Source organism: Pecten maximus, chromosome 6 (assembly GCF_902652985.1).
Source record: "Pecten maximus chromosome 6, xPecMax1.1, whole genome shotgun sequence".
In the NCBI taxonomy this organism is placed as follows: domain Eukaryota; kingdom Metazoa; phylum Mollusca; class Bivalvia; order Pectinida; family Pectinidae; genus Pecten; species Pecten maximus.
This window is the reverse complement of record NC_047020.1, coordinates 4644984-4657780: the sequence shown is the minus strand read 5'-3', so window position 1 is coordinate 4657780 and position 12797 is coordinate 4644984. Positions and strand designations below refer to the sequence as shown.

The following is a 12797-nucleotide window of genomic DNA, read 5'->3' as shown; positions in this document are numbered from 1 at the left end:
AGGTAGGTAGAGTAGATAGGTAGCACAATTTGAGAAACACACATTGTGACGCAGACAGGGCAACGCGACTAGGGAAACTCGACTAGGGAAACTGTCGCAGGATTATATACGTGGAACATACAAGTAGTACACCATCGAAATTGGGAGAGTCCTCTTGGAAGGAAGATATCAGCACCTAGTCCGAGTGGACTGCCATACTGTGTGTATAAGAAGTGTCCAGGCTGTGGATACTCCTGAAGAGGATGTTGAAAAAAGGAACAATCGGAAGAGAGCAGAATGTTGTTTTGTTCCAAAAGAGAAGTACATGTACTCCACATCTGTAGAGCAGTTTAAACATATCCTTGCTGACAAGCTGATCGAGGTACATTGTATAGCTTTGCATGGTATATGATCATCAGGAAAGGCGGTTGACAGGACAGCTCATCCTTCAAGTCCAAAGGGAGGAAATACCATCTATCGTTAACAACTCAAAGAAATGCTCAAGCAGCTTGTACGACGATACCCTCTCCGAAAAGAGGTCGAAGAACGAGTTAACGAATGGATGAAAAGGATCGACAAGTCTGGGATGCCTGGGGAATTCAATGCTTAGTTGTACCAACACGATGGTCTTCCTAGGCTGTCATTGGCCCTTAGGCTGCACGAGTTACAACTGACACCGGTTGAATCCCCCAAGAGATGGGTCAGCAAGTTACAATTGGAGGTACCACCAAGGTTCACAGCAGTAGGCAATGTAAAGCAAGACATTTCAGCTACAAATGTCGAGACGTCCGACTGTAGATTCACCATGACGCTGAACGATTCCAGACACAGCCATTTACGGGAAGATGGAGTGGTTACTAGGACAAGCCGAAAATGGTCAGCGTGTGGCACAGCAGAGAACAAGCTGGAGATGCAGGAAATCGTATGGAACCTGTGTTGGTAGATAAGGACTGGGAGTGGACTATTTCAGCAGAAGAGTAGAGCAGAAGGAAAACTGTTACAGTGGTTAGATCAGAGGAGTAAAACGGCGCAAAAGTTGAGAAGTTGAACTTGGACACCAGTTGACTCGATGGAATCTTCCAGAGCGCAAGGGAACTTATGTAGATGGAGTCTTTTTGAAGATCCAGCTTGTACCCTGTGTTGTGGCAGAGAAACCCAACAAGATTGTGGCTGCCTTAATCGATATCTTGGAGAATGTGAGAACTGGAGTGAAGGAACACCCAACTTCCACACCATGTCACATGATCTTAACCAGCTGAGCACCATCCTGCGAGATGAGAGCAGACCTCAAAAAACGTCTTGGCATTTCTGATGTAGTGAATACCACACTGATATTGTGACATTGTGATATAGTCGTTGACTATCTTGAAACTGATAACTCCGTGGGAGGAAGGGTGCGATGAGAAACATGAACAAAAATAAACCTGGCAAATACCAAGAGCTTGCAGAGCAGTGTAGACAGTAGGGATGGAATACTTGATTGTTTCTGGTAGAGGGTTGTGTCCGAGGGTTTCCCTTCACGGTGTGGAAGCTGGTTCAGAAAGTGAGAATGACGGGCTCAAAATAAAAGGCAGCTGTCAAGAACATAGCAACGAGGACAGCATGCTGGTAATAGTACAGACCAGATGTGCCGAATATTAGACTGACCTGACAACAGCGAACAGTGATTTATCACCGCTGCTGACTCGCTAACCAGAGGACGTCGTGGCATACGGATCGAAACGGCAGATAAAGGTTGGAATCCACCTGATGACGCTGTTAACAGAACTCTCAAGAGCTCCATGCTGCAAATGTCAAAGTAGTGTTTGGGTTCATCAACAGAAGATAAATCAGTTAGTTCTTATATCTAAACCAAAAATGGAACCCGTTAGTAAACTTGTGTAATTAAATCACAAGAAATGATCGAGGTTTGTGTAATATCGTATCATTATAAATGGAACAGGGTCCGACTCGGTAGGAAAATTCGGGAAGCGGTCGTCCATTACCTCCATAGAAGAGCAGATTTCTGAAGAACTGGGAGCAATTCCGGATTTTCAGATTGTAATCATGACAAAGGAGCATGGCAACGCCATCTTTTACTCGATTTAGACCAGTTTCATTTGTACATTCACGACGAACACTCGATGATGCCATGACCAATATGTCGAATTTCCTGATACGAGATATTGTTACTCTCCACAAGTAGAAGGGGTATTACCATCAACAGGTTACAACTCGTGCGTCCACTGTCGCCATAGGTGTAAATACAAATAACAAAGAAAATAATGAAAGACTGACATGGATTTATTTTTATTTCGAATGCACTCGGGACGATATGTGTATGGATGTGATCTCTGTATAATAACTTGGTGAGATCTTGGTTAGTAACAACCCTGGGAAAGGGAGGAAATGTATCGACTGTATAATAACTTGGTGAGATCTTGGTTAGTAACAACCCTGGGAAAGGGAGGAAATGTACCGACTGTATAATAACTTGGTGAGATCTTGATTAATAACAACCCTGGGAAAGGGAGGAAATGTATCGACTGTATAATAACTTGGTGAGATCTAGGTTAGTAACAACCCTGGGAAAGGGAGGAAATGAACAGACTGTATAATAACTTGGTGGGATCTTGGTTAGTAACAACCCTGGGAAAGGGAGGAAATGTATCGACTGTATAATAACTTTTTCTGAACACCATCCCGACTTGTGTATCCCAAACTACCACATCTGGAACAGTAACACGGTACAGAATAAACACATCTATGTAACGTACTTCTGAAATGCAATATTGAATATTATCAGGGTTTTGTTTCTTTTGTACTTTGTCATTCAAATTTTGAAATTACTTTTGATATATTTCTTGTTTTAGTCGCCTCCTATCATCAATACGTTATGCCATAGCATCGCTGACGAGTCCTACAAGGACGATACAGCTGTATGGTGTCTCTAACATCACCGACGAGTCCTTGAAGAACGAAACAGCTGTATGGTGCAGCTGAATTAATTAGGGCTCTACTTTATCTAACTCTCAATTCATTTGGCAAGAGAACTAGTATCGCATGTGTGCTTTGTACAATCCTTACAGACGTAGACTAGTCTGTTTACTCTAACGTGAATTGTTAATCTGTTCTTTGATCCTCTAATTTAATATGATATCTGGTATAATTTAGAAAACATCTGATATTATTACACTTATTACTAGATAAACAATGTTACATGAATCATTTTCAACCTGGCCAAGTGTCGTGTTTTAGAGGGGGGGGGGGGGGGGGGGGGGGGGGAACAAACTATATACATTGGGGATTTGTACATTTTAATACTAGGAAAGTCACAACGACGTGACAAAGCTATCATTATTTATAATAACAATTAAACAATGCGTCATCAGAAGGTAGTGTCAAATCGCAAAATCAATGGGATTTCTTTTAGCGAAATTCTGTCATTGTGAAATATAATATTTGGTTAAATAAGTCTTGATGTTGTATAGAAAAAACTTTGCCGTGATTAACTCTCGCCATTTAATATGATTACACCTAAAGAACTGGAGGCCGGGTTGTTTGCCAGTCTACTTTCATATTTGTTGTAACAAATATTGACCTTATACTGTTTGTGATTGCTCCCAAACGTAAAACTGAAGCGGAAGTCTGTACCTTTTAATGTTAACAGTGTTTACATGACAGTAAAATCCTAAACTTGTTTCGATTCAATAAGATATTTGTTCTCCTTTGAGATCTAATGAAGTACCTGAGAAAGTCTTAACTGTCAATGGCAGAAATTAAATAGCGTTGAAGAGCAGTATCGCGAAACTCGCTCTGTTGACTCTATCCTTCTGTTTAAGATTGTATTGATGGTAAATATTGCTGGACAAATATACTTCATACAGACCACGAGAAGTACCGGTCAATGTTGGTCATTACGGCTGTGTATTGCTTCTATGGAGAACGGTCGTGCAGGGTTGGGAGGTGTTTTCTGGTGTGACACTAGTCATATTCAATATTGTCGATTTTTCGTGAGAATTATCTCGGATAAGTGGTACGGAGATTTACTGAGAACTGCTCGGCATCTGTCGTATTGGAGTTGTATTCAAACCTGCACGTGTTGATTTGGTAAGTGTGACATATTAATGATTTAGTAAGTGTGACACATGTGAGGATTTGGTAAGTGTGACACATGTGGTGATTTGGTAAGTGTGACACATGTGATGATTTGGTAAGTGTGACACGTGATGATTTGGTAAGTGTGACACATGTGAGGATTTGGTAAGTGTGACACATGTGATGATTTGGTAAGTGTGACACATGATAGTATGGTAAGTGTGACACATGTTGATTTGGTAAGTGTGACACGTGATGATTTGGTAAGTGTGACACATGTGATGATTTGGTAAGTGTGACACATGTGAGGATTTGGTAAGTGTGACACGCGATAGTTTGGTAAGTGTGACACATGTGATGATTTGGTAAGTGTGACACATGTGATGATTTGGTAAGTGTGTCACGTGATGATTTGGTAAGTGTGACACGTGATGATTTGGTAAGTGTGACACGCGATAGTTTGGTAAGTGTGACACATGTGATGATTTGGTAAGTGTGTCACGTGATGATTTGGTAAGTATGACACATGATGATTTGGTATGTGTGACACGTGATGTTTTGGTAAGTATGACACGTGATAATTTGGTAAGTGAGACAAGTATCTCCTGATTTTATGTTTTGATGATATAAATCACGAGACAATAGCAAACCGCCATACCTGTCCGCACGTCCGATATTATTGTCCGGGTTTATTTTTTCTGAAACGCATGTTACAATTGCGGAGAAACTATTACGACTGGCCGATGTGCCGCCTACTCTTGGCAATCTTCTCGACAACAACTTTACTGAATGGAAAGAAAATCCTCTGATACTTACACTATACATGTCTTTAACGGTAAAAAAATCAAGATATTTTGTTTATAATGTGGGACGGTGACTTTTTTCCCTGGACATTACAGAGCTTTAGGTCCTAATCCACAACACGCATAGGCCTAGTATGTTCATTCGTACAGAATCACGAAGGTCACGTGGTTAGGCTATTGCTGCAATATAATCATCGCTTAGCAATGACATTAATGACGTCATAACCTCAATGGCGTCATAAATTATAAAAAGGCTTGACTAGATTACCTGTCTTAGTACCATTTCTCTCCGCTAGGCTGTGCTCATTAATACGGCGTGTTTTCGAAGCAAAGGCAAACGGAGAATAGAGAAAATACGACAGTTAGCTTACCCAGTCTACAATAAGGCCCTCTTTAATAACAAGAATCTGTATAGTCTCGTTAACATTTACACAACAAGATGTCATATGATGGCGGTTGTCAAAGGGACAATGCAATGACAAGTATTGCAAGAAAATATAAAATTATCTTTTCAATATTTGATCATCTGAGGACAGACATGATTTACTAGAAAAACAATCATAGACACGAACTGAACATCAATTACCGAAACGAGGAGAGAAAGCTCGGGACAACCCTCTTCGTTGGGATTTGAATGATATTTTCATTGTCTATAATATATTTACTGTTAGTCCGGACGTCAATGTAATTGTGGAGATCTAGATGAATATTGACTATCGACCTCGGTATATCTTTCCTAAAACTTCCGCAACAAATCTTTCGTGATCAAGTGATGCGTACATTCTGTTGGTCGGCATTGTTTAGTTGTGATCTCGTCATTATTATCAAGGTTTATACAATTGATTTAAAGATCACCCTGCTCTACTTTCTACATTTGTAAATAACATATTCCGCCATAATTCTCCTGAAGATCTGCATCAATCGATAAAAGACCTCATGTCGGTTTTCTGGTGAAACATTGCAGTAGATGTTTGTTTAACTCTTAACATTTATTTCGGTTTTTTTCGGACATGTTGTTGACGCGTCCATTACTCGCTGTATAATGAAGTTACCAAAGATATTTAGGGTACTAAGAGTTACTCTGAACATTAGCTATCGTAAATGTCTCATAATTTGATTTCTTCTCACGTGTCATATTACCCCTCAGAAACAGGTGACATTTTAAACTGTTTTCCTATATATACCATTTCACCGTCAACTTGTCACTTGTTGTATACCGACATTACGTGTCACGTGACACGTAAAAGTTAATTTCTCGCGTGACGTTTGCCGTTCATATTTCACGTAATGTCTACGGTTGATTCCACAAATGACGATTTTGTCGTGATTAAATTCTTATGACGATAACTCCCATCACTTGTTAAATGTTGTTTTCTCTAATATGTCCTGACATGTATAGGGGTTGGTCTCGTAATAATGTTGATTTCCAATGACTGTCCTAAATATCCAACCGACATAGCTCCTAACTCACCACCTGTCGTCTGTACTTCTTACTCGGGTTGTATAGAGTTAACGTATTGTTTGAATGACAACGAAAACTAGGTTTGTCACCATCATAAATATTTATGTCTTTTTTTTTTCAAATTCCGTGATACGAGTAATTTACAATGTAAACATTTCACAATGGCGACCATGTGTAAATTATCTTTATTTGTCCTGCTGATTCCGTGTAGAAGTCTAATCTTCGATAAAAAAAATATCGAACTGTTATATCTTTAATTGGTGTCGGTGTTTGTTAACAACATCAATACCCGAGTTTATATGGCACAGAACAATCGTAGACGATAACACACATCTGTCCTGTGGATGGCCACATCTAAAACACTGTCCTCTTATCAATGTATCTCAGTCAAGATTTCCCAAATCATTCTTTCTTGCAAAAGAAAAAAAAAAGACTCGTTGGTTATATGCTGGGTCACAAACTTCAAACTTCCACATTTAAGGTGACAATTTGCAACGTAATTCGGCCGCTGTCTGAACTATAGGCCACAAAACAGGATTGTTAGTCACAAATAATATTTAAGCATTAAATATTTACGACATTGATAACACGTATATCGTGATCTGTTTTAGTAACGGACGTTTATTAGCCTGGACGCACTAGAAGTCCCAGTAAACAGGGGAATACAAACTTAACACTTTCTCGTACTCCGAGACTAGGCGACAGCTTGTTTATGACCCTGCACCCAGAACTAACAAAATTCACCGATAAAAGGTCGTGTATTAGGTAAATAAATGCACAAAGAATGCATACTGTTATAGATGAGGTCTGGGAGCGGGATCCTCCCCTCATTGTGACGTCCTCTCAGTAAATCACGGGAGCGGGACTCTCCCCTCATTGTCACGTCCTGTCAGTAAATCATGGGATGATGTACGGCGGGTCTAGGTGTTAGGTAGGCTATAGATTTACCCTTGAAATTCACAACAATGGTCTGTTGAGCACTTCTTCTTCTTCTTCTTCTTCTTCTTCTTCTTCTTCTTCTTCTTCTTCTTCTTCTTCTTCTTCTTGCCACATAAAGCACACGTTTTCTAAAATCGCACTCTCACATAAGGATGGATATTTTTTAAATGATGTAAACTTTGAGTCTTTATTCTACATAAATCGCTTCTCGATACCCAGGTAGCTCGTGATAACCATGACGTCAGTACCCTATGACGTCATAATCACCATATCCGCCGTATACCTAAGATTTGAGGAACATTACGACACAAAGGCATCGACTGCTAAGTGTTGACTAGAATCTGTTGATATATATCATAGGAAATAGGTATATACTCGAACAGCTTAATGATATCCAAAGTAAGGTAAGGGTATAATACATCCGTTTATTGTTTCTACCATGACGAATGAGATCGTCAATACTCCCTAAGGTCCTGTAGTACTCTCACGTCCCCTAGCGCCTCTGGGTCCTACTTGATTCTACACAATCAATTCATCATTATACCTAGATGTTTCCTGGCTACCAGGAGGCTTTCTAACGTCGACTGCCATTTCCTCGTCATTGCAAGTAAATAATGAGAAATGATATTTACCTGATAAACAGATTGGAGATATAACCCGCCATAAGTCTGATCACGACAATATTAAAGTCGCCCTGTCATTTTCTCTCGCATAATAAAATATTGACTTACTGTATTTGGTCACACGATCTTCATAATGTTCTCTTTATCGCACTGTAGCCTAAACGACTGTTTTAATTGTAGATTAAATCGAATGACTTGTATTATCTAGTCGACGACTTGTATTTTTCTTGCGAGATGGCATTACCTTGAAAAAGTCACTTGTCTGTTTGTTTTACAAGGGTTTATTTGTTCATGTACAGTGTCAGTGCGCGGGCCGAGTTTACCGGGAGTACGAAGGATAACTATAGACTACTAACCGTCTAGTGATTACCGGGAGTACGAAGGATAACTATAGACTACTAACCGTCTAGTGATTACCGGGAGTACGAAGGATAACTATAGACTACTAACCGTCTAGTGATTACCGGGAGTACGGAGGATAACTATGGACTACTAACCGTCTAGTGATTACCGGGAGTACGAAGATTACTATAGACTACTAACCGTCTAGTGATTACCGGGAGTACGGAGGATAACTATGGACTACTAACCGTCTAGTGATTACCGGGAGTACGAAGGATAACTATAGACTACTAACCGTCTAGTGATTACCGGGAGTACGGAGGATAACTATGGACTACTAACCGTCTAGTGATTACCGGGAGTACGGAGGATAACTATGGACTACTAACCGTCTAGTGATTACCGGGAGTACGGAGGATAACTATGGACTACTAACCGTCTAGTGATTACCGGGAGTATGGAGGATAACTATAGACTACTAACCGTCTAGTGATTACCGGGAGTACGGAGGATAACTATGGACTACTAACCGTCTAGTGATTACCGGGAGTACGGAGGATAACTATAGACTACTAACCGTCTAGTGATTACCGGGAGTACGGAGGATAACTATAGACTACTAACCGTCTAGTGATTACCGGGAGTACGGAGGATAACCATAGACTACTAACCGTCTAGTGATTACCAGGAGTACGGAGGATAACTATGGACTACTAACCGTCTAGTGATTACCGGGAGTACGGAGGATAACTATGGACTACTAACCGTCTAGTGATTACCGGGAGTACGTAGGATAACTATAGACTACTAACCGTCTAGTGATTACCGGGGGTACGGAGGATAACTATAGACTACTAATATAACCGTCTAGTGATTACCGGGAGTACGGAGGATAACTATAGACTACTAACCGTCTAGTGATTACCGGGAGTACGGAGGATAACTATAGACTACTAACCGTCTAGTGATTACCGGGAGTACGGAGGATAACTATAGACTACTAACCGTCTAGTGATTACCGGGAGTACGGAGGATAACTATGGACTACTAACCGTCTAGTGATTACCGGGAGTACGGAGGATAACTATGGACTACTAACCGTCTAGTGATTACCGGGAGTACGGAGGATAACTATGGACTACTAACCGTCTAGTGATTACCGGGAGTACGGAGGATAACTATTGACTACTAACCGTCTAGTGAGGGGTAACCCTATCATTGTGTCATTATAGTTAACAGGATTTATCACCAGCCTTGAGTACGGAAGTCCTCACCAAGCTATTGTACAGGCAAGTATTTCCTCTGTTCTATTATAGTTAAACATGTTTTATTATTTGTAAAGATATAATATAAAGGCCAATTATGATTTTATGTTGTTTTCTTCGTAATGTGTCCGTGATGAACGCAATGTTATTAAAGTAAACAGGACGGGATTATGGGTAGATGTATCAGATGTATGTGTGTGTTTGGGGCGTAAATATCGCTATCTGTACTGTTAGTAGTATCTCCCTGGGTATCTATGAAAGCTGCCAGGATTGACATGTGTTTTGTGATTAAGTAACAACCTTCGTTGAGCTATTTTTATGCGATATAAGAAAATAAGTAAAATAAATACAATTTTTGTAGAATTCGTTTTCAAGTCAATGAAAATAACAAGTTTTTAGGTGGGTGTGTGACTGTCATTAAATTTCGAAACAAAGACAGTGTTAAATATACATGTAGATGTCTGAGCCAGACAGAGAGGTAAAGTGGACCATTAGACCGAAGTATCAAACGTTTAACAAGTTTAATATTGTACGGATAAATATCTTTTGAGAATTGTATATTCGAAAAGAAAAAGAGAGCTTGCAATATTTATCTATAGGAAGAACACAGACACAGTAAATTATTATAATATTTATCCAGGAAGAACTTAGACACAGTAAATTATTGTAATATTTATCTAGGAAGAACTGAGACACAGTCAATTTTTTTATAATATTTATCTAGGAAGAACACAGACACAGTCAATTATTGTAATCTTTATCTAGGAAGAACACAGACACAGTCAATTATTGTAATCTTTATCTAGGAAGAACACAGACACAGTCAATTATTGTAATCTTTATCCTGGAATTACCGATACAGGTGTGCCTTCAACTATTTCGACAATGGAAGTAACTCTCGCACAGGAAAGAAAAAAAAATGATGGTAAGGCGAAGTCTGGCCGGCTGTCAACTCTCTTGTTTTTATCTAGATATTCCACTTCTCAGTATCCAACCGATCTCTTAGCATTGTTTTTCGCGTGTTTTGAGCGATATTTTGATTCGAAGAGTTTTGTTCTAAATTGTTATGGGAATTTCTCGCTCATATTTTAACGTTACGTTTCCGTGTACACTTTTTGTTTAGATATTTTAGTGTTGTTCTGGTGATGAGCGTATATACATGTACACAAAATGGTTAATGCGGTCGTCTTCGCGACCAAACTGACGCCGTGTATCTGAGAAGTGACCGCGCACGTTTGTTTCATAATAAACATATTTTACGGATGAGAAGATGGTGATCAGTCACTTTATATGTGAGATGTAGATTCGAGTTTTATTAACACCATCCTCGCGACCCTTGGTGGTGGCCGTCTTGTCGATTTCCCCGACCTACGATGGGAGATTATTAAGTGTATAAACGTCCGGAATCATTACTTGATCGCCCGTGTTTATCTGGGTGTTAATGCTACACGTATAAAGTTGTACCGGTGGGCTGGGGTCTACTTCGCCCCCCGTATCGACAATACACGGGTTAAAAGCCACTGAGATTGAAGGTGGTGAACCCCTTTATTGAAATCTTTTCAGAACCAAAACACTCAAGTTATTATATAGTTTTCACTCAATAAAATATGCAATTATTTTCCAACGGCCAGATCAACTGGGCTCTATGGTCTATTTAAACAAGCTTTGGTTGACGCGGCGTTCACGGTATATCATCTTAACCTGCTGAGTGGGATTACCTCTTGTACAGGGAATCTACAATGTATCGTGTTTAGAGAGAATAAGTGTTTAAAAACCTGTAAACTTTCATAAAAGTTGGCTACAGATAACCTCGCGAGGAATAATATCAACGTCTGAATTTATAGCGTAGTGAAAAAGTTGGTGACGTCAACATAATGAGAGGTATACTAGAAATGGATGTGTCTTTAATTCGGTCATATCACTATTTATTTCGTTTTTTATTCATATAAACATTTGACTGTTTGAATGGTGACTTGCCGTGTATCTCTATGTGAATGGTTATAAGTGACGGATATCGCCTGGCATAAAGGTATCCTGGCTTGTTAGGTAAGATTGAAGGAAAATTGCAATACTGGTTTTCTTCTGTTTTCAGTTTGATTCATGCTCAATTTGGAACCTCTGTATAAAGGTCGCATGTCTATAACGGCCATTTTCCCGGTGCCATGAGTGACATTGATAGACAGGGTTGACTATAGTAGGGATGATTTTATGTCAGTTTGAGCTGCCCGTTCCCGTCCTGTATGTCGGCGACTATCTCATCTCTTTATATGAAATCGATGCCTTCACGTTCAGATAAAACTTTTCTTGAAATTGTGACAATGAAACATTCCGAATGGAACGAGATAGGGAAACGGGATTTTGAGGCTAATTATATAGGTCAGTCCGACATGTCTTCCTGGATCGGTCATTGATTAAACATATCAATTTGGTATCGGTAATTAAACTGAAAACTGGAAGACATTTTGTGACTTCATTTTATCTACGACATTACGATTGTTTAAATGACAAAGGAATATCTTTGATGTTATAACAGTAGGCCTGATAAGTATCTAACCTGTACCGTTAATGATACGGAGTAGGATCGATGACATGTTACCGTGTGGCAATGCTCGGTAATGTATCAGGTTGTCAATAGGCGAGTCAAGAGACGGGTGACAACACTACTTGTACCACGTTAAATGTTGAAAGATTAAATAATCATCCATCTTTGTTGTAAGGCTGCTGTAAAGATAACTGTTACACATTGATCGGAGTGATCGATCATTGATCTGTCTCAGATTGGCGTTTCGTCGGTGCTGTAGGCAGGTAAATGAGTGGGGGTGCTATGACATCGGTCTGAACGTTGAGTCCTACAAATAGACACTGTCAGAGGAACGCACTCGAGCACATACCTATTAATTTGTTAAACTGTTACAATGAATAGTGACTACGATCAATTTCTTCCGGTTTAGCGCGCGTGTAAAAGCAATGTGATGTTTCCTAGGACGTTTCCACTCCACTGTGCCAATATTTTCGACATTAGGTTCCTTCTGAAGTAGATAATAGACTCCTACTAGCCTACGGGATACTTATCGTAAAGTCGCGTATACGTGTGGTGTTTTCAGCAATAATGGTCATACATAGGCCTCAAGACAAGGTGTGGTAACGTAAAACATGCTTGTGAGGGCAGGGAGCACTCGTGAGGCAAATTTGACACTGTAATGTTGTAACTATTTGTTTGTTTAGAAGGTGAATGGCGTTGGTATGTACATACCTGGTCATAAAAATCACAACGGCAGCTGTGTACACGTATGTACATATACATGTG

The 12797-nt window shown here is 39.8% G+C and overlaps 1 protein-coding gene across 2 annotated transcripts in view; it reads left to right on the top strand.

Annotated features, from left to right (window-relative positions):
- The first annotated feature begins 3866 nt into the window (after positions 1-3866).
- Positions 3867-12797, top strand: part of LOC117328788 (cyclic nucleotide-binding domain-containing protein 2-like) — a 45301-nt gene continuing 36370 nt past the window's right edge. The window contains exons 1-2 of one of the 2 annotated variants that reach the window (XM_033886335.1): positions 3867-4068; positions 8183-9514. The gene's annotated coding sequence lies outside the window, so the exon portion shown is untranslated. The remainder of the gene's footprint in view (positions 4069-8182; positions 9515-12797) is intronic. The other variant, XM_033886336.1, reaches the window with a different exon arrangement.